Genomic DNA, 27,233 nt, shown 5'->3' on the forward strand with positions numbered 1-27,233 from the left:
CTAACATATCTGGTTAACTGTACAGTATTTAGAAATGGGGTTACTAATGCATATATATGGAATTTAGAAAGATGCAAATGATAACCCTGTATCAGTTCAGTTCAGTTCAGTCGCTCAGTCGTATTCGACTCTCCGCGACCCCATGAATCACAGCACGCCAGGCCTCCCTGTCCATCACCAACTCCCGGAGATCACTCAAACTCATGTCCACAGAGTCGGTGATGTCATCCAGGCATCTCATTCTCGGTCGTCCCCTTCTCCTCCTGCCCCCAACCTTTCCCAGCATCAGAGTCTTTTCCAGTGAGTCAACTCTCAACTCGTCGCATGAGGTGGCCAAAGTATTGCAGCTTCAGCTTTAGCATCCTGTATACGAGACAGCAAAAGAGACACAGATGTATAGAACAGTCTTTGGGACTCTGTGGGAGAGGATGAGGGTGGGATGATTTGGGAGAATGGCATTGAAATATGTATGTTGTCATATGTGAAACAAATCACCAGTTCAGGGTCGATGCATGTTACAGGATGCTCGGGGCTGCCGTGTGGGGATGACCCAGGGGGAGGATAAAGGGAGGAGGGAGGTGGGAGGGGGGTTCAGGAGGGGGAACTCATGTACACCCAGGGTGAATTCATGTCAATGTATGGCAAAATCAACCAATATAATATTGTAAAATAATTTGCCTCCAATAAAAAATAAATTAATTTAAAAAAAAAGAAATGGGGTGTTTTTGGCCCTTGTTGGGATGCTCTGAATAAAAATGTTTGTAAAACAGGACACTATAACTGATAAAAATTTTAGTTTCATAATTTGGCCTCTTCTGTTCCTTGACTATTTTCAAAGAAGGCTTTCAAATAGTCTTGCGGGATGAAATAAGGGTCTAGTGAGGGCCAAGTAAAGCTCTAGTAAGGGTCAAGTGAGTAGTGAGAATGAATATCTGAAAAGTGGCGGCAATTCTTTTACACTATTCTTAACATTCATCCCTAGTATATGTCACTTATTATAAAGAAAAGGAAATTCAAATACCTAAAAAGTCCAAAGTCTAGTTTGGTAACATTGATTATTTTAATAGTAAAAGGCTGTCAACAACTGTATTCTTCTAAATGCAATTCCTTCCACATAGCTTCCAGGAAATCACCAATAAGGAAAGAAAATAAAATCACCCACCACCTATGCCTACAATGTAACTTGGAAACAGATTCTACAAATTTAAATTTTCTTGTTAGTGGGAAAATAAACAACAGATGTCAGTAGAGTGCTCTAAAGACATCTAAGCAAAGAATCCAAGGCAGCAGAAAGAATGAAAAGTGCAGTACGGTCTTAATGATGGTGAAACAAATATTAGTGGTAAACATCATATAAAGTAATCTAGGGTCTTCTTCCCAGAGGGAGAGGTTGTACTTTGAATAGGGAAATACTGAGAGAAAAATCTGAAACTTAGTGGATCAAAGGACTACCTTTTGGATATTTTAAACACAAGAGCTTAGAAACTGTACTGAACCACAGGAAAGGCACTATTACTGGGATAAAGGCAGTCTCAGAGAGTGAGATGGCTCTCATAGGTTTGGTGGTGAAGAGAAGTGGCTAAAAGTAAGAAACCCATGAAAATTATAAATTAAGAAATAATCCAGAGTAGACAAACCAAAAATAATATCATTAATTAAACTGAGTACATTTCACTGTAGAAACAGAAGAGGAAACATTTAACATGAGATCAATGGTCCAGGAAAATACAACAAAAATAAACATGAACAAGAAAAATAAAAAAGAACTCACTACCCATACAAGTTCAGATATTGCTGAAGCCTGGCTTGGAGAATTTTGAGCATGACTTTACTAGCGTGTGAGATGAGTGCAATTATGCGGTAGTTTGAGCATTCTTTGGCATTGCCTTTCTTTGGGATTGAAATGAAAATCGACCTTTTCCAGTCCTGTGGCCACTGCTGAGTTTTCCAAATTTGCTGGCATATAGAGTGCAGCACTTTCACAGCATCATCTTTTAGGAACTGAAATCGCTCAACTGGAATTCCACTACCTCCACTAGCTTTGTTCATAGTGATGCTACCTAAAGCCTACTTGACTTCACATTCCAGGATGTCTGGCTCTAGGTGAGTGACTATCTGATTCACCATCACCATCGTGATTATCTGGGTCGTGAAGATCTTTTTTGTACAGTTCTTCTATGTATTCTTGCCACCTCTTCTTAATATCTTCTGCTTCTGTTAGGTCCATACCATTTCTGTTTTTTATCGAGCCCATCTTTGCATGAAATGTTTCCTTGGTATCTCTAATTTTCTTGAAGAGATCTCTTGTTTTTCCTATTCTGTTGTTTTCCTCTACTTCTTTGCATTGATTGCTGAGGAAGGCTTTCTTATCTCTCCTTGCTATTCTTTGGAACTCTGCATTCAGATGCTTATATCTTTCCTTTTCTCCTTTGCTTTTCACTTCTCTTATTTTCACAGCTATTTGTAAGGCCTCCTCAGACAGCCATTTTGCTTTTTTGCATTTCTTTTCCATGGGGATGGTCTTGGTCCCTGTCTCTTGTACGATGTCACGAACCTCCGTCCATAGTTCATCAGGCACTCTATCAGATCTAGTCACTTAAATCTATTTCTCACTTCCACTGGTCCCATCACTTCATGGGAAATAGATGGGGAAACAGTAGAAACAGTGTCAGACTTTATTTTGGGGGGCTCCAAAATCACTGCAGATGCTGATCGCAGCCAGGAAATTAAAAGACGCTTACTTCTTGGAAGGAGAGTTATGACCAACCTAGATAGTAAATTAAAAAGCAGAGACATTACTTTGCCAACAAAGGTCCGTCTAGTCAAGGCTATCGTTTTTCCCATGGTTATGTATGGATGTGAGAGTTGGACTGTGAAGAAAGCTGGTCGCCGAAGAATTGATGCTTTTGAACTGTGGTGCTGGAGAAGACTCTTGAGAGTCCCTTGGAATGCAAGGAGATCTAACCAGTCCATTCTAAAGGAGATCAATCCTGGGTGTTCATTGGAAGGACTGATGCTAAAGCTGAAACTCCAACACTTTGGCCACCTCATGTGACAAGTTGACTCACTGGAAAAGAGTCTGATGCTGGGAGGGATTGGGGGCAGGAGGAGACGGGGACAACAAAGAATGAGATGGCTGGATGGCATCACCGACTCGATGGACATGAGTTTGAGTGAACTCCGGGAGTTGGTGATGGACAGGGAGGCCTGGCGTGCTGTGATTCATGGGGTCGCAAAGAGTGGAACATGACTGAGCAAATGAACTGAACTGAACTGAACTGAACCCATACAAGTTACTGTCAAAAAACATAAAACAAAAACAAAAACTTTTCAGGAGTTGAAAACACAAAATCACCCAGCCCCAGGCAAGAAACAGAAGAAAATTATAACAAAATACTGTAACATTAAATATAATTAAGCATCTGCTTGCTTAATTATATTTAATGTTACAGTATTTTGTTATAATTTTCTTTAACTATGAAAGAAAATTAGAATTCATAAATTGAAAAGCTCAAATGGATATAGACAACAAAAGAATATATGAATTAGAAATTGATCATATTCAAAAAAGCTACAGAGGAAAAAAAACAATACTTTGGCCACCTGATGCAAAGAGCCAACTCACTGGAAAAGACCCTGATACTGGGAAAGATTGAGGGCCGGAGAACAGAGCGACAGAGGATGAGACTGTTGGATGGCATTACCGACTCAATGGACATAAGTTTGAGCAAAATCTGAGACACTGAAGGACAGGGAAGCCTGGCGTGCTGTAGTTCGTGGGGTCGCAAAGAGTTGGACACAACTAAGCAACTGAACAACAACATACTCCTAACAAACTGACTATTACCCAAGTAACTAAACACTGTGGAAAAAAATATGAAAAATAATTACTGCAAGGCACTGCAGATTAAACAAAAGCAGGCAGATGATGAATGGCAATCCTTAAAAGGCAAGAATGGTACAGGGTGATTTCGCATTTTTTAAACAGCTGTTAGACTTGGATGACCATAGGTGACACAGCACAGGACAGCTAAAATTCTGAGAGAAAACATAAAGTTTTTCTAACCTGAAACACATTACATCAGTGCTTAAAAGTAGACTGAGTCGCAACGTGAGAGAGAACTGGCGGTGGTGGTGGTTTAGTAGCTAAGTTGTGTCCAACTCTTTGCAACCCCATGAATTGTAAACCATCAGGCTCCTCTGTCCATGGGATTTCCCAAGCAAGAATAGTGGAGTGGGTTGCTTAGAGAAAGAGAGGAACTTTCAAATACTATGCATAAGCTCCGCCCGACTGTCTCACAGATCTCCAGACAAAGCATATGTAGGTGAGACTGCAAGCATCCCAGCCAAGAATAAGAACTGAACTGCACAGAAAAGCTTGCAGTTTGTGTCAAACCAAGTTAACTTCCTGTATTAAAAACAGAAACAAGCTGTCAATTTCATGACGGTGACACAGGATGCTCCTGAACTCACCTTCTTCCATGGACACACCAAATCTACAGCTACATATAGAAAAATTTTCTGATTGGGGAGAACGGCATTGTAGCATGTATATTATCATAAGTGACCAGTCCAGGTTCGACGCATGATACAGGATGCTTGGGGCTGGCACACGGGGATGACATGGAGGGAGGATATGGGGAAGAGGGAGGTGGGAGGGGGGTTCAAGAAAGAGAACACATGTACACCCGGGGCGGATTCATGTCAATGTATGGCAAAACCAACCAATATATTAATGTAAGGTAATTTGCCTCCAATAAAATAAATTAAAAAAAAAGAAAAATTTTCTCTGAAGGAACTCCAGAGGATGAGTGACAACTATGAATCAGGTGAACAAGAAAAAGTCCACATCAAAAATGGTAAGAGAAGGGGAAATCCCTAGGGCTCCAGTGGTTATTACTCTGCACTTCCATCGTAGGGTGTAGCTGCATGGTATGGCCAAAATATAAATAAATAAATAAAAATTTTAAAAATAGTAAAAGAGAAAAAAATCACAAACAGAGAGAAAAACTAATGGTTATCACTGGAAGAGGGAGGCACAGTAGGGGTAGGAGATTAAGAGGTATTCACCTGAAACAGGTATATTTGTATACTATAAAAGCTGCTGCCAGAGGGTCCAGCTTACAATCAGCCTGCACCCAGGGGCTGACTGATATCCTTTTCTTTGGATACTAACAGCTCTTGGCACACCTTCAAATACTAGAAGCCACTAAAAATAAATAAGGCTGCTTGGACAATCACAAACATTCAAGAAAAAAACAAGAGCTAGGTCATGGTTTAATGACAAGATTCATTTCCTATACAAGACTGAAGTGTAGGAAGTGATCAAATACCTTTAAACTGCTGATGGAAAAAACTGACAACCAAGAATACTCTACCCAGAAAGGTTGTTTTTCAAATTTTAATAAGAAATAAAGAGTTATCCACACAACCAAAAGATGAAGGAAATCACCACCAATATACCAGTATTACAAGAAATGTTAAAGGGAATTCTTTAAGCTGAAATGAAAGGGCACTAAGTAACAAGAAAATATTTGAAGTATAACTCTCACTGGTAAAGGTAAATATATAGTTAAATTCAAATAATCTAATGCTGCAATGGTGGTGGGTTAATCACTGATAAATCTAGTGTAAAGGTTAAAACACAAAGGTAGTAAAAATAACTATAATTATAATAATGTGTCAATGTATACACAAGAGAAAAAGATGTAGATTTTGACATCAAAAACAGAAATAATGGGTAGGGGAGAGTTAAAATATAGAGCTTTATAATGCATTCAAACTTAAGCTGTTATTAAAACAGACTGTTAAAAACAGACTGTTATGTAAGCCTCATGGTAACCACAAAGCAAAAATCTATTGTAAGTACACAAAAAACAAACAAACAAAAAAATCTAAATCAAAAAGAGTGTAAGAGAAGAATAAAGGAATTTAAAAACAGCCAGAAAACAATTACCAAATGGCAGTAAGTCCATACCTATTGATAATTACTTTATATGTAAATAAATAGACTAAATTCTCCAATGAAAAGACATGCAGTGGATGAATGGATAAAAAAACAAGACCCAGAAATATGCTGCCTACAACAGACTCACTTCAACTTTATGGAAATACACTGACTAAAAGTGAAGGAATATAAAAATACAGTCTATACAATGAAAACCAAAAGAAAGCTGAGAGAGGTATACTTATTCTAGATAAAACAGACTTTAAGACAAAGACTATAATAAGAGACAAAAAGGTCATTGTATTATACAATGATATAGTGGTCAACCTAGTAAGAGGACATACCATTTGAAAATATTTATGCACCCAACACCAGGGCTTCCCTGGTGGCTATGACAGTAAAGAATCTGCCTGCAATGCAGGAGACCCAGGTTTGATGCCTGGGTAGGGAAGATTTCTCTGGAGAAGGAAATGGCAACCCACTGCAGTATTCTTGACTGGAGAATCCCATAGACAGAGGAGCCTAGCAGGCTACAGCTCATGGGGTCACAAAGAGCCAGATACGACTCAGTGACTATCACACCTCCATGCACCCAACACAGGAGCATCAAAACATATAAAGATTTAAAGGGAACTATACATAACAATACAATAGTAATAGTAATTGTTGTTCAGTCACTAAGTTGTGTCCAACTCTTGGCAACCCTGTGGGCTGCAGCACTCCAGGCTCCCCTGTCCTTCACTATCTCCTGGAGTTTTCTCAAATTCATGTCTGGTGAGTTGACAATGCCATCCAACAATCCCATCCTCTGTCACCCCCTTATCCTCCTGCCCTCAATCTTTCCCAGCATTAGGGTCTTTTCCAATAAGTTGGCTCTTTGCATGAAGTGGCCAAAGTATTGGAGCTTCAGCTTTTACATCAGTCCTTCCAATGAATATTCAGGGTTGATTTCCTTTAAGATTGACTGGTTTGATCTCCTTGCAGTCCAAGGGACTCTCAAGAGTCTTCTCTAGATTTAAAAGCATCAATTCTTTGGTGCTCAGCCTTATTTATGGTCCAACTCTCACATCTGTACATGACCAATGAAAAACCATAGCTTTGACTACATGGACCTTTGTCGGTAAAGTGATGTCTCTTCTTTTTAATGTACTGTCTATATACTGTCTATGTTGGTCATAGCTTTTCTTCCAAGAAGCAAGTTTTTAATTTCATGGTTGCAGTCACCATCTGCAGTGATTTTGGAGCCCAAGAAAAGAAAATCTTCCACCATTTCAACTTTTTCCCTTTCTATTTGCTATGAGGTGATGCGACTGGATACCATGATCTTAGTGTTTTAATGCTGAGTTTTAAGCCAGCTTTTTCACTCTCTTCTTCCTCCATCATCAAGAGGCTCTTTAGCTCCTCTTCACTTTCTGCCATTACAGTGATATCATCTGAATATCTGAGGTTGTTGACATTTCTCCCAGAAATCTTGATTTCAGCTTGTGAGTCATCCAGTCTGGCATTTTGCATGATATACTCTGCACAGAAGTTAAATAGTCAGAGTGACAATATACAGCCTTATCATACTCCTTTCCTAATTGTGAACCAGTACATTGTTCCATGTCTGGTTCTAACTGATGCTTCCGTTCTGTTCCGTCGCTCAGTCATGTCCGACTCTTTGCGACCCCGTGGACTGTAGCCTACCAGGCTTCTCTGTCCATGGGATTATCCAGGCAAGAATACTGGAGTGGGTTACCGTTTCCTTCTCCAGGGGATTTTCCCAGCCCATGCTTTAACCTCTGAGCCACCGATGCTTACTGACCTGCATACAGGTTTCTCAGGAAACAGTTAAGGTGGTCTTGTATTCCCATCTCTTTAAGAATTTCTATAGTGATCCATAGTTTCTGGATCATTGGAAGGACTGTATCCATAGTTTCTTGGGCTTTCCTGATAGCTCAGTTGGTAAAGAATCCGCCTGCAATGCAGGAGACCCTGGTTCAATTCCTGCGTTGGGAAGATCCGCTGAAGAAGGGATAAGCTACCCACTCCAGTATTCTTGGGCTTCCATGGTGGCTCAGCTGGTAAAGAATCTGCCTGCAATGTGGGAGACCTGGGTTCAATCCCTGGGCTGGGAAGATCCCCTGGAGAAGGGAAAGCCTACTCACTTCAGTATTCTGGCCTGGAGAATTCCATAGACTGCATAATCCATGGGGTTGCAAAGAATCGGACACGACTGAGCAACTTTCGTAGTTTCTAGTGATCCACACCGTCAAAGGCTTTAGCACAGTCAATGAAGCATATGTTTTTCTGGAATTCCCTAGCTTTCTCTATGATACAAAAAATGTTGGCAATTTGATTTCTGGTCCCTCTGTCTTTTCTAAACCCAGCTTGCACATCTAGAAGCTCTCAGTTCACATACTCCTGAAGCCTGGCTTGAAGGCTTTTAAACATAACCTTATTAGCATGTGAAATAATCACAAGTGTCTGGTAGTTTGAACATTCTTTGGCATTACCCTTTTGGGGGATCAGAATGAAAGTGTGATGCTGTAGAGAACAATAATGCATAGGAACCTGAATCAAGGTAAACTGGACCTGGTTGAGTAGGAGATAGCAAGAGTGAACATCAACATCTTAGGAATCAGTGAACTAAAATGAATAAGAATGGGTGAGTTTAATTCAGACAACTGTTATATCTACTACTACAGGCAAGAATCCTTTAGAAGAAATGAAGTAGCCCTCATAGACCAAAAAAGAGCCTGAAATGCAATACTTGGGTACAATTTCAAAAACAACAGAATGATATCGGCTTGTTTCCAAAGCAAACCATTCAACAATAGTAGTAGGAGACTTCAATACTCTGCTTTCATCATGGGTAGAACACAAAGACAGAATCAGTAAGGAAACATTGAACTTACATAACACATTACACCAGAGGGATTTAACATAACATTTTTAGGCCACTTCATTTAAAAGAAGCAGGATATACATTCTCCTCAAGCATATATGGAACATTCTCCAGTATACATTATGCCACAAAACCACTCTTGATAAAGTTAAGAGGACTAAAATCATATCAAGAATCTTTTCCAATCACAACATTATGACACTAAAAACTAATAGCAAGAAGAAAGCAGGAAAATTCACATATATGGGCAGACTAAGCAATACACTGTTGAATAACCAATGGGCCAAAGAAGAAGTCAATTAAGAAGATACTGAGAGAAATAAAATGAAAATATACAAAACTTAAGGGATGCAGCAAAAGCAGTTCTAAGAAGAAAGCTCATAGCAATAAATGCCTGAATTAAGAAACAAGAGAGAACTCAAAATAACCTCATTATACACCTCAAGGAACTAGAAAGAGAAGAATAAAGAATGAAGCCCAAAGTCAGCAGAAGGAAAAAAATAACAGCACAGAGCGAAAACAAATGAAACACAGACTAAAAAGACAATAGAAAGGGTCAATAAAACTAAGAGCTTTTAAAAAAAAAATGCAGACAAAACAGACAAACCTGTAGATAGATTCACCAAGAAAAAGAGAAGACTCAAATAAAATTAGAAAAGAAAAAGGAGGTGTTACAAGTGATACTACAGAAATACAAAGGTCCTTGAGAAATTATGTTGAACAAGAACAAATTGGGACAACCTTGGAGAAATGGTAAGTCCCTAGAAACATACAACCTACAAAGAATGTATCATGAAGAAACGGAAAATCTGAATAGATCAATTACTAGTAAGGAGACTGAATTAATTATTTGAAAATTCCCAACAAAAAGTTCAGGACCACAGGGCTTCTGGTAAATCTGACTAAATATTAAAGAAATACAAGAATGGCTGCTATCCAAAAGTCTACATGCAATAAATGCTGGAGAGGGTGTGGAGAGAAGGGAACCCTCTTACACTGTTGGTGGGAATGCAAACTAGTACAGCCACTATGGAGAACAGTGTGGAGATTCCTCAGAAAACTGGAAATAGAACTGCCATATGATCCAGCGATCGCACTCCTGGGCATACACACCGAGGAAACCAGAATTGAAAGAGACACATGTACTCCAATGTTCATTGCAGCACTGTTTATAATAGCCAGGACATGGAAGCAACCTAGATGTCCATCTGCAGATGAATGGATAAGAAAGCTTTGGTACATATACACAATGGAGTATTATTCAGCCATCAAAAAGAATGCATTTGAATCAGTTTTAATGAGGTGGATGAAATTGGAGCCAATTATACAGAGTGAAGTAAGCCAGAAAGAAGAACATCAATACTGTATATTAACGCATATATATGGAATTTAGAAAAATGGTAACCTGAACCCTGTATAAGAGACTGCAAAAGAGACATAGGCATTTAGAACAGTCTTTGGGACTCTGTGGGAGAGGGTGAAGGTGGAATGATTGGGGAGAATGGAATTGTAGCATGTATATTATCATAAGTGACCAGTCCAGGTTCGACGCATAAATTTTCCTCTGTTCAAAAAAAAAAAAAATAAATAAAGAGGATTGAGAATAAAAATAAATAAATAAATAAAATTATTTTACTGAAAAAAATAAATAAATAAAGAAATACTAATAACAATTCTTCTCAAACTCTCTCAAAATTTTCAGAGGGAATACTTCCAAACTTATTTTACTATTCCAGCATTACGTTGATACCAAAAAACTATAAGACAAATATACACCAATACCCTTGATGAACAAAGATGTAAAAATCCTCAACAATCTATTAGCAAAACAAATTATACAATACATTAGAAAGATCACACACCATGATCAAGTGAGAGTCAACCCTGGAATGCAAGGATGGATAAATACTTGGAAATTAATCAATGTGAATCACATTAACAAAATGAATGGGAAAGTCACATGATCATTTCAATAGATGCAGATACCATCTGACAAAATTCAACATCCATTCATGATCAAAAAAATCTCAATGAATACAGAGGAAATGTGCTCCAACATAAAAAAGGCCATATATGCCGAGTCCACAACTAACAGCATACTCAACAGTGAAAATGTCAAAGATCTTCTCTAATCAGGAACAAGACAAGGATGCCCACACTCATCATTTTTATTCAATATAGCACTAGAAGTTCTAGACAGAGCAATTAGGCAACAAGAAGAAAAGAAAGGCAGTTGGAAAACAAGTAAAACTATCTCTATTTGCAGACACCATGATCTTTTTTTTTCACTGAAGTATACAGGCTTCCCTTGTGGCTCAGCTGGTAAAGAATCTGCCTGCAATGTGGGAGACCTGAGTTCAATCCCTAGGTTGGGAAAATTCCCTGGAGAAGGGAAAGGCTACCCACTCCAGTATTCTGGCCTGGAGAATTCCATGGGACCGTATGGTCCATGGGGTCACAGAGTCAGATACCACTGAGTGACTTTCACTTTTGGTCTTCCCTTTTGGCTCAGCTGGTAAAGAATCAGCCAGCAGTGTGGGAGACTTGGGTTCAATAACTGGGTTGGGAAGATCCCCTGGAGAAGGGAAAGGTTACCCACTCCAGTATTCTGGCCTGGAGAATTCCATAGACTGTATAGTCCATGGGGTCGCAAAGAGTCGGACATGACTGAGCGACTTTCACATGGCTAATTTATAATGCTGTGTTGGTTTCTGGTGTATAGTAAAGTGAATCAGTTATATATATATATTCAGTTATATATGTATAGATGTATTTTGTCTTTTTCATATTCTTTTCCACTATAGTTTAATATAAGATATTGAATATAGGTCCCTATGCTATACAGTAGAATCTTTTTGTTTATCTATTTCATATACAGTAATTTCTATCTGCTAATTCCAAACTCCTTATTCCTCCTCCAGTCCCCTTTAGTAACCATAAATTTGTTTTCTCTGTTTCTGTTTTATATATAAGCTCATTCATATCATACTTTAGATTCTACATATAAGACATATTATATGATACTGTCTTTGTCTAACTTCATGTAGTATGATAATCTCTAGACCCATTCATCTTGTTGCGAATAGCATTATTTTATTCTTTTTTATGGCTGAGTAGGATTCCACTGAAAGTGTGTGTGTGTGTGTGTGTGTGTGTACACACACAAACTACATCTTCTTAATCCATTATCTGCCAATGAACATTTCAGGTCAGTTCAGTTCAGTTCAGTCGCTCAGTCGTGTCTGACTCTCCGCGACCCCATGATTTAGGCTGCTTTATTTCTTGGATATTGTAAATAGTGCTGATATGAACACTGGGGTGCATGTACCTTTTAGAATTAGAATTTCATCTTTTTTGTATGTATCTGAAGAAGTGGAATTAATAGATCATCATCTATTTTTAGCTTTTTAAGGAAACTCCATATTGTTCTCCATAGTGGCTGTAGCAATTACATCCCCACAGTGTAGGAGGGTTCCCTTTTCTCCACATTCTCTCCAGTCTATTTATAGACTTTTTGATGATGGCCATTCTGATGGGTGTGAAGTGATACCTCACTTTAGTCTTGATTTGCATTTCTCTAATAATTAGTGATGTTGAACATCTTTTAATGTGCCTTTTGGCCATCTGTGAGAGTTGGACTGTGAAGAAAGCTGATCGCCGAAGAATTGATGCTTTTGAACTGTGGTGCTGGAGAAGACTCTTGAGAGTCCCTTGGACTGCAAGGAGATCCAACCAGTCCATTCTAAAGGAGATCAATCCTGGGTGTTCATTGGAGGGACTGATGCTAAAGCTGAAACTGCAATACTTTGGCACCTCACGCGACGAGTTGACTCACTGGAAAAGACTCTGATGCTGGGAAAGGTTGGGGGCGGGAGGAGAAGGGGACGACAGAATGAGATGGCTGGATGCATCACCGACTCTATGGACATGAGTTTGAGTGAACTCCTGGAGTTGGTGATGGACAGGGAGGCCTGGCATGCTGTGATTCATGGGGTCGCGGAGAGTCGGACATGACTGAGCAACTGAACTGAACTGAACTGATGCCTTCTTTGGAAAAATGTCTGTTCAGTCTTCTGCCCATGTCTTGGATTGGTTTGTCTGTTTTTTGCTGCCATTTTTTGAGCTTTATGAGCTGTTTGTATATCTTAGAAATTAATCCCTTGCCAGTCACATCATTTGTAAATATTTTTTCTCCTGATCTGTAGACTGTATTTTTCTTTCGCCCCCACTTTGTTCTTTTTCCTTAAGATTGTTTTGGCAGTAGATGCCATGATTTTATATAGAAAGTTCTAAAAATCCCACCCAAAACTGTGCACTAATAAACAAGTGCAGTAGTTGCAGGGTACAAAAATCAATATATAACAATAAATTACATTTCTATTTACTAATTACAAGCCATCAGAAAAAGAAATTAGGAAAACAATATCATTTCCAACTGCATCAAAAAGGACAAAATACATAAGAACAAATTTAACCAAGGAAATGGAAGAAGTATATGCTGTAAACTACACAATGAAAGAAATTGAAGAAAACACAAATAAATGGAAAAATATTCCAGGCTCATGACCTGGAAGAAGTAATATTGTTAAAATTGTTCATATTACCAAAAGCAATCTACAGATTCAATGCAATTTCTATCAAAGTATCAAAGGTACTTTTCACATAAATAGAATAAAAAAATCCTAAAATTTGCATGGAACCACAAAAGACTCTGAATAGGCAAAACAATCTTGAGAAAAAAGAACAAAGCTGACGGTATCATGCCTCCTGATTCCAAACCATATTTTAAACATATAGTCACAAAACAGTATGGTATTGGCCTATAAACAGACCCAAATATTAATGGAACAGAAGAGAGAACCCAGAAATAAACCTATGCAGATGTGGTCAATTAATTTACAACAAAGGAACCAAGAATATACTTGGAAAAAGGATAACCTCTTCAATAAACGGTACCAGAAAAACTGGACAGCCACATGCAAAAAAATGAAACTGGACCATTATCTCAAGCCATACAAAAATATCAACTCAAAGTGGATTAGACCTGAATGTAAGACCCAAAACCATAAAACTCACAGAAGAAAACAAAGGGTAAGCTCTCTGACACTGATCTTGGCAATGAATTTTTTGTATTTGACACCAAAAATGAAAGCAAGAAAAGAAAAAACTAGTGACTGGGACTATATCAAACTAAAAAGTTCCTGTACGGCAAAAGAAACAATCACAAAATGAAAAGGCAACCTATGGAATGGGAGAAAATATTTGGAAATCATATTTCTGATAAGGGGATAATATCCAAACAACTTAACAGATACAAACAATCCAATTAAAAAATGAGAAGAGGATCTGAACAGACATTTCCCCAAAGACGATATAAAAATGAACAGACAAAATGACATAAAAATAAACAGACATTTTTCCAAAGATGATTTAGACATATGAAAAGGTGATGGTGATGGTTTAGTCACTACGTAGTGTCCAACTCTTGTAGCCCCATGGATTGTAGCCCGACAGACTCCTCTGTCCATGGAATTTTCCGGGAAAGAATACTGGAGTGGATTGCCATTTCCTTCTCCAGGGTATCTTCCTGACCCAGAGATTGAACCTGGGTCTCCTGCACTGCAGGTGAATTCTTTACTAACTGAGCCACTAGGCAGGTCATGAAAAGGTGCTCAACATCATTAGTCATTATGAAAATGTAAACCAAAACCACAATGAAATACTACCTCACATCTGCTACAATGGCTAAAAGACAAGAAGTAAGTATTGGTGAATATGTAGAAACCTGTACACTGTTGGTAAGAATGTAAATTGGTGCAACCACTGTGGAAAATAGTATGGAGAGTCCTCAAAAATTTAAACATAGAACTACAATATGATCCTATAATTATACTTCTGCATACTTATCCAGCAGAAAAGAAATCACAATCTTGAAAATGTATCTGCAGCCCCATGTTCACTGCAGCATTATTTACAACAGCCAAGACAAGGAAACAATGTAAATGCCCATCAACAGAGGAACAGATAAAGAAAATGGGGTATTGCTAGATTTCTAATTTAAAAAAAATAGATATGCAACAAGGGTTTACTGTACAGCAAAGGAAACTATAGTCAATATTTTACAATACCTACAATGGAAAATAACTTCAAAAATAATATATGTGTATATGTATAACTGAATCACACAATAAAAGAATGCTACTTTTTGAAATTTAGTAATGCTTATTTTTTGCTAGTTTTTCTAAATGTTCTATGAACATCTAATAACAACAAGTGAGATACAAAATTTTAAATATTTTTGTGTAGGATATAAGATTAATAAAATTAATATAAACAGAAATTATTGTATTCAAATTACAAATGACATCATTCAAGATGCTATTTTCTGCACTTGATAAAACATTCTTCAGTTCAGTTCAGTCCCTCAGTCACGTCTGACTCTTTGTGACTCCATGTACTGCTGCACGGAAGCCTTCCCTGTCCATCACTAACTCCCAGAGTCTACCCAAACTCATGTCCATTGAGTCAACGATGCCATCCAACCACCTCATCCTCTGCTGTCCCCTTCTTCTCCTGCCTTCAATCTTTCCCAGCATCAGGGTCTTGTCCAATGAGTCAGTTCTTCGCATCAGGTGGCCGAAGTATTGGAGCTTCAGCTTCAGCATCAGTCCTCCCAATGAACACCCAGGACTGATCTCCTTTAGAATGGACTGGTTGGATCTCCTTGCAGTCCAAGGGATTCTCAAGAGTATTCTCCAACACCACAGTTCAAAAGCATCAATTCTTCGGCGATCAGCTTTCTTCACAGTCCAACTCTCACATCCATAGATGACCACTGGAAAAACCATAGCCTTGACTAGATGGACCTTGGTTGGCAAAGTAATGTCTCTGCTTTTTAATATGCTATCTAGGTTGGTCATAACTTTCCTGCCAAGGAGTAAGCATCTTTTAATTTCATGGTTGCAATCACCATCTGCAGTGATTCTGGAGCCCAAAAAAATAAAATAAAGTCTGACACTATTTCCACTGTTTCCCCATCTATTTCCCATGAAGTGATGGGACCAGATGCCATGATTTTAGTTTTCTGAATGTTGAGCTTCAAGCCAACTTTTTCACTCTCCTCTTTCACTTTCATCAAGAGGCTCTTCAGTTCCTCTTCACTTTCAATGTTAATGTCTTACTATGATTATATATTTTTTCTTTTCCCTTATATTTTTTATGATTTTTGCTTTATGTATGTTTCTTTGTTGTTAGGTGTCTAATGATTTACAATGCCTATCTTCTCTGTGAATAGTACCTTTTATCATTAAAAAATATTCATCTTTGTTTCATTTAAAATACATAAATTTAATTTAAAAAGGAGAAAAAAGAAAATGTGGTGTTCATATATACAATGGAATATTATCCAGCCATAAAAAAGAAGAAAGTTTTGCCTTCTCAAAAATATGGATAGATCTTAAGGGCATTATGCTAAATGAAATAAACACAAGTGCTGTATGATCTGATCTCACTTGCATGTGGACCTTATAAACAAAACAAAAACTCAGCAACAACAACTGAACTTGAACAAAATACAGATTGACGATTGCCAGAAGTGAAGATTAGGGGTGAGCAAAGGTGCTCAAAAGGCACAAACTTCCAGTTACAAGATAAATAAATCCTTAGGATGTAAAGTACAGCATGGTGACTATAGTTAACAACAGTGTATTGTACATTTAAAAGCTGCTAAGAGAATAAATCTTTAAAGTTCTCGTCACAAAAAAAAAATTGTAACTAAGGTGATAATGTTAACTAAAGTTATTGAGGTAATCATTTAGTAATATACACATATATTAAATCATTGTTATACAGCTAAAACTAATACAATGTTATATGTCAATTATATCTCAATAAAACAACAACATTCTTAAAGGACTATAATAGAATCTAGAGTTCCAACATCATTATATTTGCAGAAGCCAGGATATAATAAAAAAATTACTTGACATATTAACAACCAGGAACATGTGACCTATTCTCTACAGAAAAGTCAGAAACAAAACCAACTCAAAGATGGAACAGATGTTGGAATTAGCAGATAAAGATTTTTAAACTGTTATTACACTCAAGGATGGAAAGAAAAATAATACCTGCAACTAATGAGCAGAAGAGAAATCTCAGTCAGTAAGAGTAAAGAAACTATTGAAAATTTTAGGACTTCCCTGGTGGTCCCAGTGGTTAAGAATCCGCCTGCCAATAGAGGGGACACCAGTTCGATACCTGATTCGGGAAGATTCCACATGCTATAGGGCAACTAAGCCAGTGCACCACAACTACTAAAGCCCAGATGCCTAGAGCCTGTGCTCTACAACAAGAGAAGCCACTGCAATGAGAAGCCTGTGCACCACAATGAAGAGCAGCCCCCACTCACCACAGCTAGAGAAAGTCCATGCACAGCAACAAAGGCCTAGCACAGCCCAAAATAAATAAATTTAAAAATAAAAATAATAGTAAATTTGAAGGAAAGATTAAAAAATTTAACAAAAAAGAATCTATCGAAAATTTTAGAACTGAGAATTCTCTGGTGGTTCATGGTTAGGACTCTGTGCTCTTACTACCAAGGGCCCAGGTTTGATCCCTGGCTAAGGAACTGAGATTCTGCATGCCCTGTGGCATAGCCAAAAAAAGAGAGCAAATTTTAGAACTGGAAAATATGATATCTGAATTTAAAACTTCACTAGATGCATTTAACATGGAAATGGAGATGACAAAGGCTGAATCACTAAGGTTGGAGATATATCAACAGATACTATCCAATATGTAGAAAAGAGAAAACATCCAAATAAAATATTGACAAGACCTCCTGCTTATATAAAGATTATAACCCTATAAGAATACAAAAAGAAAGAACAAGAATATCCATTCTAACTACCAAACCAAAGGACAACCAATAACTATGATAAACTAATGAAACTGTTTTTCAAAGAAAAACTGCCTTCACTGAGCTTGTCATCTATTATCTAGAATATGAAGAAATAATTCTTCCCCAGATGACAGCAAAAAATGAAGACAAAGAAAAAACACACCAGAGATATGAATAACTAAGGATGAATAGGTGATAAATTTTATTCCTGGGGATCTCTAAAGCTGACACAGGGTTTCATGGAAAAGAGCAGAAAAGATTTCCTCTGTTTGGTCACAAGTAATATGGCTTTCATGAGTTAAATATTTGCAATCTGCTGCATATTTCATTTATGTAACCAACTTTTAAAAGTTAAAATATATATATAATTAAAATAAAACTTTACAGATAAATAAAAAATTTAAACAGGTTTAAAAAAGGATCTCCTGGAGACACTAAATTAAAATATAATATATACTGATACACTTCTCTTCAAAAAGGTCTTGGAGGACCAGATTATAAAGAATTTTACTGAAACAGTCATTAAAAACTAACAAAATATATACAAGAGGAAAACTATCAAAACTCTGAAGAGAGATATCAAAGGAGAACAAAATAAACAGTGATTCCATGTTCATAGACAAGACAATACTTTCAAGATGTCAGTTCATCCTAAATTAATCTATAGATTCAATACAATCCTAATCAAGTTATTTTGTGGATATCTACAAAATGATCCTAAAGTTTATATGGAAAGACAGAGACCCAGCATAGACAATACAATGTTAAAGGAGAAGAAAAAAGTCGGAGGATTGATACTACTTGACTCCAAAGCTACTTCAAAGCTACAGTAATCAAGACAATGTGGTACTAGTGAAAGAACAATCAATCAATGGAACAGAACAGTGAGCCTAGAAACAGACCTCCATAAAAATAATCGACTCATATTTGACAAAGGAGCAAAAGCAATACAATGGAGCAAAAGGAGTCTCTCAGAAAATGGTGATGGAACAAATGGACATACATATGCAAAAAATATAAATCCAGACCTTACACTTTTCACTCAGTATAACTCAAAATGGACCACAGACCTAAATGTAAAACACAAAACTGTAAAACTGGAAGACAACATGGGAGAAAATCGTGGTGACCCTGGGTATGGTAATGTCCTTTAAAATAGAACAACAAAGACATGATCCATGAAAGAAATGACTGATAAGATGGACTTCTTTAAAATTAAAAACTCTGCTACAAGAAAGACAACACAAAGAGAATGAGAAATCGAGTCGCATACTGGGAGAAAATATTTGCAAAAGAGACATTTAAAAAGGACTGTTATCTAAAATATATATAATGAATTCATAAATACAACTATAAGAAAACAAAAACTCAATTAAAAAATGAGCCAAAGCCCTTAACAGAACCCTCAGCAAAGAGATGTACAGATGGCAAGTAAGCATAAGAAAATATGTCCCACATCATATGTTATCAGGAAACTGTGAATTAAAACAATGAAATATTAATACCATCATATATCTATTAGAATGACCAAAATCCAAGACATTGACAACATCAAATGCTGACAAGGATATGGAACAATAGGACTCTCACCCACTGTTAAAACAAATGCAAAATAATACAGATACCTGGAAAGACAGTGTGGCTATTTCTTACAAAACTAAACTTACTCTTTACACAAACCAGCAATCACATTCTTTGGTATTTACCCAAAGGAGTTGAAAAGGTAATGTCCACACAAAAATCTGTACATGGATGTTTACAGTATCTTTATTCATAACTGCCAAAATGTGGAAGAAACCAAGACATCCTTTAGTAGGTGAACAAATGAATAAACTGTAACACATTCAGACAATGAAATATTATTCAACACTAAAATTAAATAAGCTATGAAACCATGAAAAACAAGAAGGAACCTCAAATGGGTATTAGTAAATGAAACCGATCTGAGATGGCTACACACTGTATATTCCAACTATATAATACTTGAGAAAAAGCAAAGCTATGGAAACAATAAAAATATCAGTGGCTGCTGTGAAGAGTGGGGGCAAAGATACAGTCAGAACACAGAGGATTTTTAGGACAGTGAAATTCTCTATATAAGATTATAATGATGGATATAGGTCATGAGACATTTGTCCAAACCTATAAAGTACAACATCAAGACTGAACCCTTTACCCATACGTAAACGAAGTAATTTGGGGGGATTATGATATGTCAATCAATATAGGTTAATCCTTAATGAAAATGTACAATTCTGGTGAGTGATGTTGATAATGAGGGAGGCTATGTATGTGTCAGGGCAAGGGGTATATGGGGAATCATTGTACCTCCCTATCAATTTTATTGTAAACTTAAAACTATTCTAATAAACTAAAATCTTAAAAAAAAAAAAAAGCAATCTGCTATCAGCTTTTCCTTTAAATGTCCCCCAAATAATGACAGCAAGGTAAGTCCAAGGAGGTAACAGAGGGAAATGTGCTCAGTACCAAATAAGAACTTATTTTGGGTTTTGCAATCTCCTTGATCTTCCTGATTTCCTCGTCAGACATGACATTGTAGAACCTGACAATGTGTGGGCTGTCCCATTCATCCTCCTCTTTGAAGGGGGCGATGACCAGCTGGGGCGTCCTGTTGCCATAATGTTACCTACAGAAAAGCCTCTTCTGCCTCTGTAGTGTCTGGGAAGCACAGAGCAACAAGTCTATGTTCCAGGTTCCTCCGTCTGCAGGCACCAGCCTCACTGCTTAGGCCCATCTCCTCCCTATTCCCTCAGAAAGGAAAAAAAAGCATAATGGAACACAAATCGTTCAATATCTTCTCTGTCAAGAACATCCTTACATTTACAAGCCCTTAGAGGGAAGTCACTCTTATACTGGACTTAAAAAACAGTGACAATTCACCTTAAATGGGTTTGGAAAAAAGAGTCTTTTTCTTCTATCCAACTTCCCATAATGTCCAGGGGTGATCAGCTCATTTCTGTGATTGAACCCTTTAATGCTCTGTTCTCTGTGAACTTCCTACTCATGCTATGACCCATGGACCAGCATCAGTTGGGAGATGGTTAGAAATATAGAATCTCAGGTTCTAACTCAGTATTACTGAATTAGAATGTGCATTTTAACAACATCCCAGGTGATTCCCATGCACCTTAGATTTTACCCATGATCCACCTGGCTGCTCCTCCATGAGCCTGCCTATATTAAAATTCTGAATATTATAGCCTCTCTTCTCAAATATTATGCTCTACTAATATAAAAAATGTTTGCTATTTCTAAAATATAGGATAATTTTTCTCACTGTACATTTGTTCATGGTATAGTCTCAGCCTAAAACTTCTTTTATTACATTGTTCACCTGGTAATCTAGTTTAGGAGTCCTTTACCTGTGAACCTTACCACTTTTTGTCCTAGAGTTAATAACTTTTTGCTGTATGTTGCTACCAAATCTTTCACATACCACTATTGTACTAAAAAAACTACTTATATTTTAAATTTTCCTTTAATAGACTATATATTTCTGCAACAGGGCCATATATTATTCATTTTTGCTTAATTTCTTCCACATGCACGTTATAAAAAATAATATTCATAATAGTCTTAATGCCTAACATCTAATTAGCCATCAATTAAAATAAGTGTTTTATAGAAGACTGAAAAAGACCCAGTGGTGCACTCGAGGGGCAGGTTCAAGAACTAAAATACCTTCTCAACTAAATCTGACCTTCCAAAGTCGAAAGTCCCCAGTATTGATATGGCCAGGTGATCTAAAGGTCTCCAAGTACCCTAAGCACCCCTTATAACCCCAAAGACTCACCTTTCCCATCTTACAAGTCTGATACCCTCTCCATGGCAGAGGCTTTCATAGCTCTAGAGGGTTTGCTTATAATCCAGAGTATCCTGAGGAGAACTGTTCAGTGTCTCCTGCTTGGTCTCTGATTCTTCATTCCCAAGGTTTCCTGCCCTTTCTTCCTCCAACAACTTCACAAAGTATGGAAGATTCAACTGGGCTTGTTTATGAGAGGAGTCTGGACCAAGGAAAGCAAATAGTTAATAATCAGGTAGATCATTCAGAGAAGCTCTGCAATTCTTCTACTTCAGTGATGCTGATAAACCAGTATGGGATTTGAACATTGTCCAGAATTAGAATTAAGAGAGAAATAAAAACTGGTGTGGAGAAAATCCACCCCACTGTGCCTCACTCATCAGTTCCAAGGGACCTAGTACAGACAGGCAACCAGTGGCCCTGCCTCACACCCACAACTCAGTTTTATGCTGTGCAGATCTGCTTCCTAATGCATTTTCATTACAATGTTATATATCACATGCTGTTATATATATATATATATATACATAGTTAGAATGTAGACTAGAGTTCCAGATAACTTCCACAAGCATCATCATCTCATGGGCCCCCACAATATCCAAGAAAGAAGGATTTTGGTCCCCATTCCTCAGGTAAGAATACCAAAACACAAAATAAACAAGGAACCTGGGTCAAGATCATATAGAAAAAAATAAGCAAATCAGAACTAGAACCCAGATGTCTAACTCTGTGACTCTTACCAAAAATACTCAAAAAAATCTACAAGGCTTATCTCACATAACAGTCATGAAGGACACTCCCACGTTAGCCAGTCAATGAGAGTTCTGGCAATAATGTCAACAAAAGAAAGATTCTACGAACCTGAGTCCGGGCAGCAAAGTCTGGAGTGTGAAATCTTACCAAGCTTATTAATATAAATCAGGTGTGGTATGATAACATAAATGCCCTTTTCAAAAAAAAAATTACAGTCAAATTAGATACAGCCCTTTGGTCATCCTAGAGTAATTATGAATCCAGAATTGAAATATTTTTCACTAAGCTCTCACAGTGCTGTGAACGGTTATCATGTTACTTTCTACAATCTATTGACTTTATCTGTTAACATGTCTAATCTCCCACTACCATCCCCAAACTACCTGAAGATATTCTGGGAATAGGCCACACATATTTAAGTCTTTTGCCCAGTACAGCATCTAGCGTGTAACAGACCTCTGTAAATTTGCTGAATTTAGTAACAATAAAATGACTCTGCAATATCACCATCTGTTGGTAGTCTTTATGCCAAGACATCTCCCTGAAAACAAAGGGAATACACCACCTGTCAAGGATCTCCTTCCACTTTTTGGCAATTATCTTGAGTTTCTCTTCAAACAGAACCCAAGTATCTGGCTGCATATTCTTCTCATGTGATCTAGGGCTAACTCTAAGGGCTACAGAGAACAAAAATAATCAATTCCTCTAATTCTTCAGTTAATCTTTTCTTCATCCAATAATTCCAATTATTTGTTAAGATTCTGACACTGATTCTAATTTGTGAGTTTTCTGACATGACCAAGCAATTCTCTGACAGCTGCTGGGTGTTCTACTATTTAACTCAATTCTGGCACTATCCATCTGAAGATAGAGTCAGACCCCATAGGCTTAGAGTTCAGTTCCACAATATGGTCTCCTATCTCTACCTCTACTTCAGTGGCCAATTGCTGTTCAATTGCTGAGTCATATCTGACTCTTTGCAACCCCATGGACAGTAGCATGTCAAGCTTCCCTGTCCTTCACTATCTCCTAGAGTTTGCTCAAACTCATGTTCATTGAGTCAGTGATGCCATCCAACAATCTCATCCTCTGTTGCCCCCTTCTCCTCCTGCCCTTAATCTTTCCCCAACATTAGTGTCTTTACCAATGAATCGGCTCTTCACATTAGGTGGCCAAAGTATTGGAGTTTCAGTTTTAGCATCAGTCCTTCCAATGAATATTCAAGGTTGATTTCCTTTAGGATTGCTTGGTTTGAACTGCTTGCAGTTCAAGGAACTCTAAAGAGTCTTCTCCAGCACCACAATTCAAAAGCATCAATTCTTTGGCGCTCAGCCCTCTTTATGGTCCAACTTTCACATCTGTACATAACTACTGGAAAAACCACAGCTTTGACGATACGGACCTTTGTCAGCAAAGTGATGTCTCTGCTTTTTAATACACTGTCTAGTTTGTCACAGCTTTTCTTCCAAGGAGCTTTCCAGGTGTCTTTTAATTTCATGGCTGCAGTCACCGTCTGCAGTGATTCTGGAGTCCAAAAAAATAAAATCTGTCACTGTTTCCACTTTTCCCCCATCTATTTTCCATGAAGTGATGGGACTGGATACCATGAACTGCTTTTTGAAAGCTGAGTTTTAAGCCAGTTTTATCACTCTCCTCTTTCACTCTCAAGAGGCTCTTTAGTTCCTCTTCACTTTCTGCCATTAGAGTATTATCATGTGCATATCTGAGGTTGTTGATATTTCTCCCGGCAATATTGACTCCAGCTTGCAATTCATCCAGTCAGGCCTTTTGCATGATGTACTCTGCATAGAAGTTAAATAATCAGAGTGACAATATAGAGCCTTGTCACACTCCTTTCCCAATTGTGAACCAGTCCATTTTTCCATGCCCAGTTCTAACTGTTGTTTTTTAACCGGCATATAGGTTTCTCAGGAGACAGGTAAGCTGATCTGGTATGCCCATCTACAGAAGAATTTTGCCCAGTTTGTTGTGATCCACACAAAGGCTTTGGCATAGTCAATGAAGCAGAAGTACATGCTTTTTCTGGAATTCCCTTGTTTTTTCTATGACCCAACAGATACTAGTAATTTCAGCTTTGGTTCCTCTGCCTTTTCTAAATCCAGTTTGCACATCTGGAAGTTCTCAATTCACTTACTGCTAAAGCCTAGCTTGAAGGATTTTGATCATTACCTTGGTAGCATGTGAAATGAGTGTAATTGTACAGTAGTTTGAACATTCTTTGGCACTGCCCTTCTTTAGGACTGGAATGAAAACTGACCTTTTCCAGTCCTGTGACCAGAGATGGGTTTTCCAAATTTGCTGCTGTACTGAGTTCAGCACTTTAACAGCAGCATCTTTTAGGATTTAAAACAGGTTAGCTGGAATTCCATCATCTCCACTAGCTTTGTTCGTAGTAATGCTTCCTAAGGCCCACTTGACTTCACACTCCAAGATGTCTGGCTCTAGGTGAGTGATCACACCATCATGGCTATTTTGGTCATTAAGACCTTTTTTGTACAGTTCTGTGTATTCTTGCCACCTCTTCTTATCTTCTGCTTCTCTTAAGTCCATACCATTTCTGTCCTTTATTGTGCCTATCTTTGCATGAAATGCTCCCTTGGTATCTCCGATTCTAGTCTTTCCCATTCTATTGTTTTCCTCTCTTTCTTTGCATTGTTCACTTAAGAAGACTTTCTTACCTCTCCCTACTTTTCTCTGGAACTCTGCACTTAGTTGGATATATCTTTCCTTTCTCCTTTGCCTTGCACTTCTCTTCTTTTCTCGGCTATTTGTGAAGCCTCCTCAACCACTTTATCTTCTTGCATTTCTTTTTCTTTGAGATAGTTTTAGTCACTACCTCCTGTACAATGTTATCAACCTCCATCCATAGTTCTTCAGGCACTCTGTCGACCAGATCTAATGCCCTGAATCAATTCATTACCTCCACTGTCGGTGCTTCTGACTACTGGCTGTGGATTGGAGGTTCCAATAACCCTCTCCATGGGTTTGCTTAATTTGTTAGAGCAGCCCAAAGAACTCAGAGAAACATGTTACCAATTAGATTACCAATTTACAACTTACGAACAGATAAAATATATACATAAGGCAAAGTATGTGGCAAGGGGCATAGAACTTCCATGCTCTTTGGTCTTGCCACTCTCTCAGCATCTCCATGTGTTCATCAGTCTGCAAGCTCTCTGTGCCCTGTTCTTTGGGTTGTTATAGAGGCATCATTATATTGGCAGGATTGATTAAATCATTGGCTACTGTTGGCCAATTTAACCTCTAGTCCCTCTCCTCTTTCCTGGAGGTCAGAAAAGTTTCAACTTTCAAATCACAGGGCTTGTTCCCCTGGCAAGCAGCTCTCATCTTTCAGTTCAGTTCAGTTCAGTCGCTCAGTAGTGTCCGACTCTTTGCGACCCCATGAATCACAGCACGCCAGGCCTCCCTGTCCATCACCAACTCCCGGAGTTCACTCAAACTCATGTCCATCGAGTCGGTGATGCCATCCAGCCATTTCATTCTCTGTCGTCCCCGTCTCCTCCCGCCCCCAATCCCTCCCAGCATCAGAGTCTTTTCCAGTGAGTCAACTCGTCGCATGAGGTGGCCAAAGTACTGGCATTTCAGCTTTAGCATCAGTCCTTCCAATGAACACCCAGGATTGATCTCCTTAAGAATGGACTGGTTAGATCTCCTTGCAGTCCAAGGGACTCTCAAGAGTCTTCTCCAGCACCACAGTTCAAAAGCATCAGCTTTCTTCACAGTCCAACTCTCACATCCATACATGACCACGGGAAAAACCATTGCCTTGACTAGACGGACCTTGGTTGGCAAAGTAATGTCTCTGCTTTTTAATATGCTATCTAGGTTGGTCATAACTTTCCTTCCAAGGAGTAAGCGTCTTTTAATTTCCTGGCTGCAATCAGCATCTACAGTGATTTTGGAGCCCAAGTGTGACACTGTTTCCCCTTCTATTTCCCATGAAGTGATAGGACCAGATGCCATGATCTTCGTTTTCTGAATGTTGAGCTTCAAGCCAACCTTTTCACTCTCCTCTTTCACTTTCATCAAGAGGCTTTTGAGTTCTTCTTCACTTTCTGCCATAAGGGTGGTGTCATCTGCATATCTGAGGTTATTGATATTTCTCCCGGCAAGCTTGATTCCAGCCTGTGCTTCTTCCAGCCCAGCGTTCCTCATGATGTACTCTGCATATAAGTTAAATAAGCAGGGTGACAATATACAACCTTGACATACTCCTTTTCCTATTTGGAACCAGTCTGTTGTTCCATGTCCAGTGAACAGTATCAAAAGGCAAAATGATAGGATACTGAATGAGGAATTCCCCAGGTCGGTAGGTGCCCAGTATGCTGCTGGAGATCAGTGGAGAAATAACTCCAGAAAGAATGAAGGGATGGAGCCAAAGCAAAACAAATACCCAGTTGTGGGTGTGACTGGTGATAGAAGCAAGGTTGGATGCTGTAAAGAGCAATACTGCATAGGAACCTGCAATGTTAGGTCCAGGAATCAAGGCAAATTGGAAGTGGTCAAACAGGAGATGGCAAGAGTGAACGTAGACATTCTAGGAATCAGTGAACTAAAATGGACTGGAATGGGTGAATTTTAACTCAGATGACCATTATGTCTACTACTGTGGGCAGGAATCCCTTAGAAGAAATGGAGTAGCCATCATGGTCAACAAAAGAGTCCGAAATGCAGTACTTGGATGCAATCTTCATGGTTTATAATATAAATGGCATTATTCTGAGAGAGGGATAACTTAGGTAAGGCATTGGGTTTTTTTTTTCTTTTTGCAGCTTGAGGCAGTTGTAAAATAACTTAATGTAGCTTTTTGCAACTGTGTATTCTATAGTATTTTTTTCATTTGGTGATATTTTAACTGTTAATGTTTATGGCATTGTAA

The 27,233-nt window shown here is 38.1% G+C and overlaps 1 pseudogene; it reads right to left on the bottom strand.

Annotated features, from left to right (window-relative positions):
• Window positions 1-20,154: 20,154 nt before the first annotated feature.
• Window positions 20,155-27,233, bottom strand: part of LOC129558865 (prolyl 4-hydroxylase subunit alpha-2-like) — a 64,388-nt pseudogene continuing 57,309 nt past the window's right edge.

This window comes from Moschus berezovskii, chromosome 8 (genome assembly GCF_049115385.1).
Source record: "Moschus berezovskii isolate FMDL1 chromosome 8, NW_MosBer_1.0, whole genome shotgun sequence".
Lineage (NCBI taxonomy): Eukaryota > Metazoa > Chordata > Mammalia > Artiodactyla > Moschidae > Moschus > Moschus berezovskii.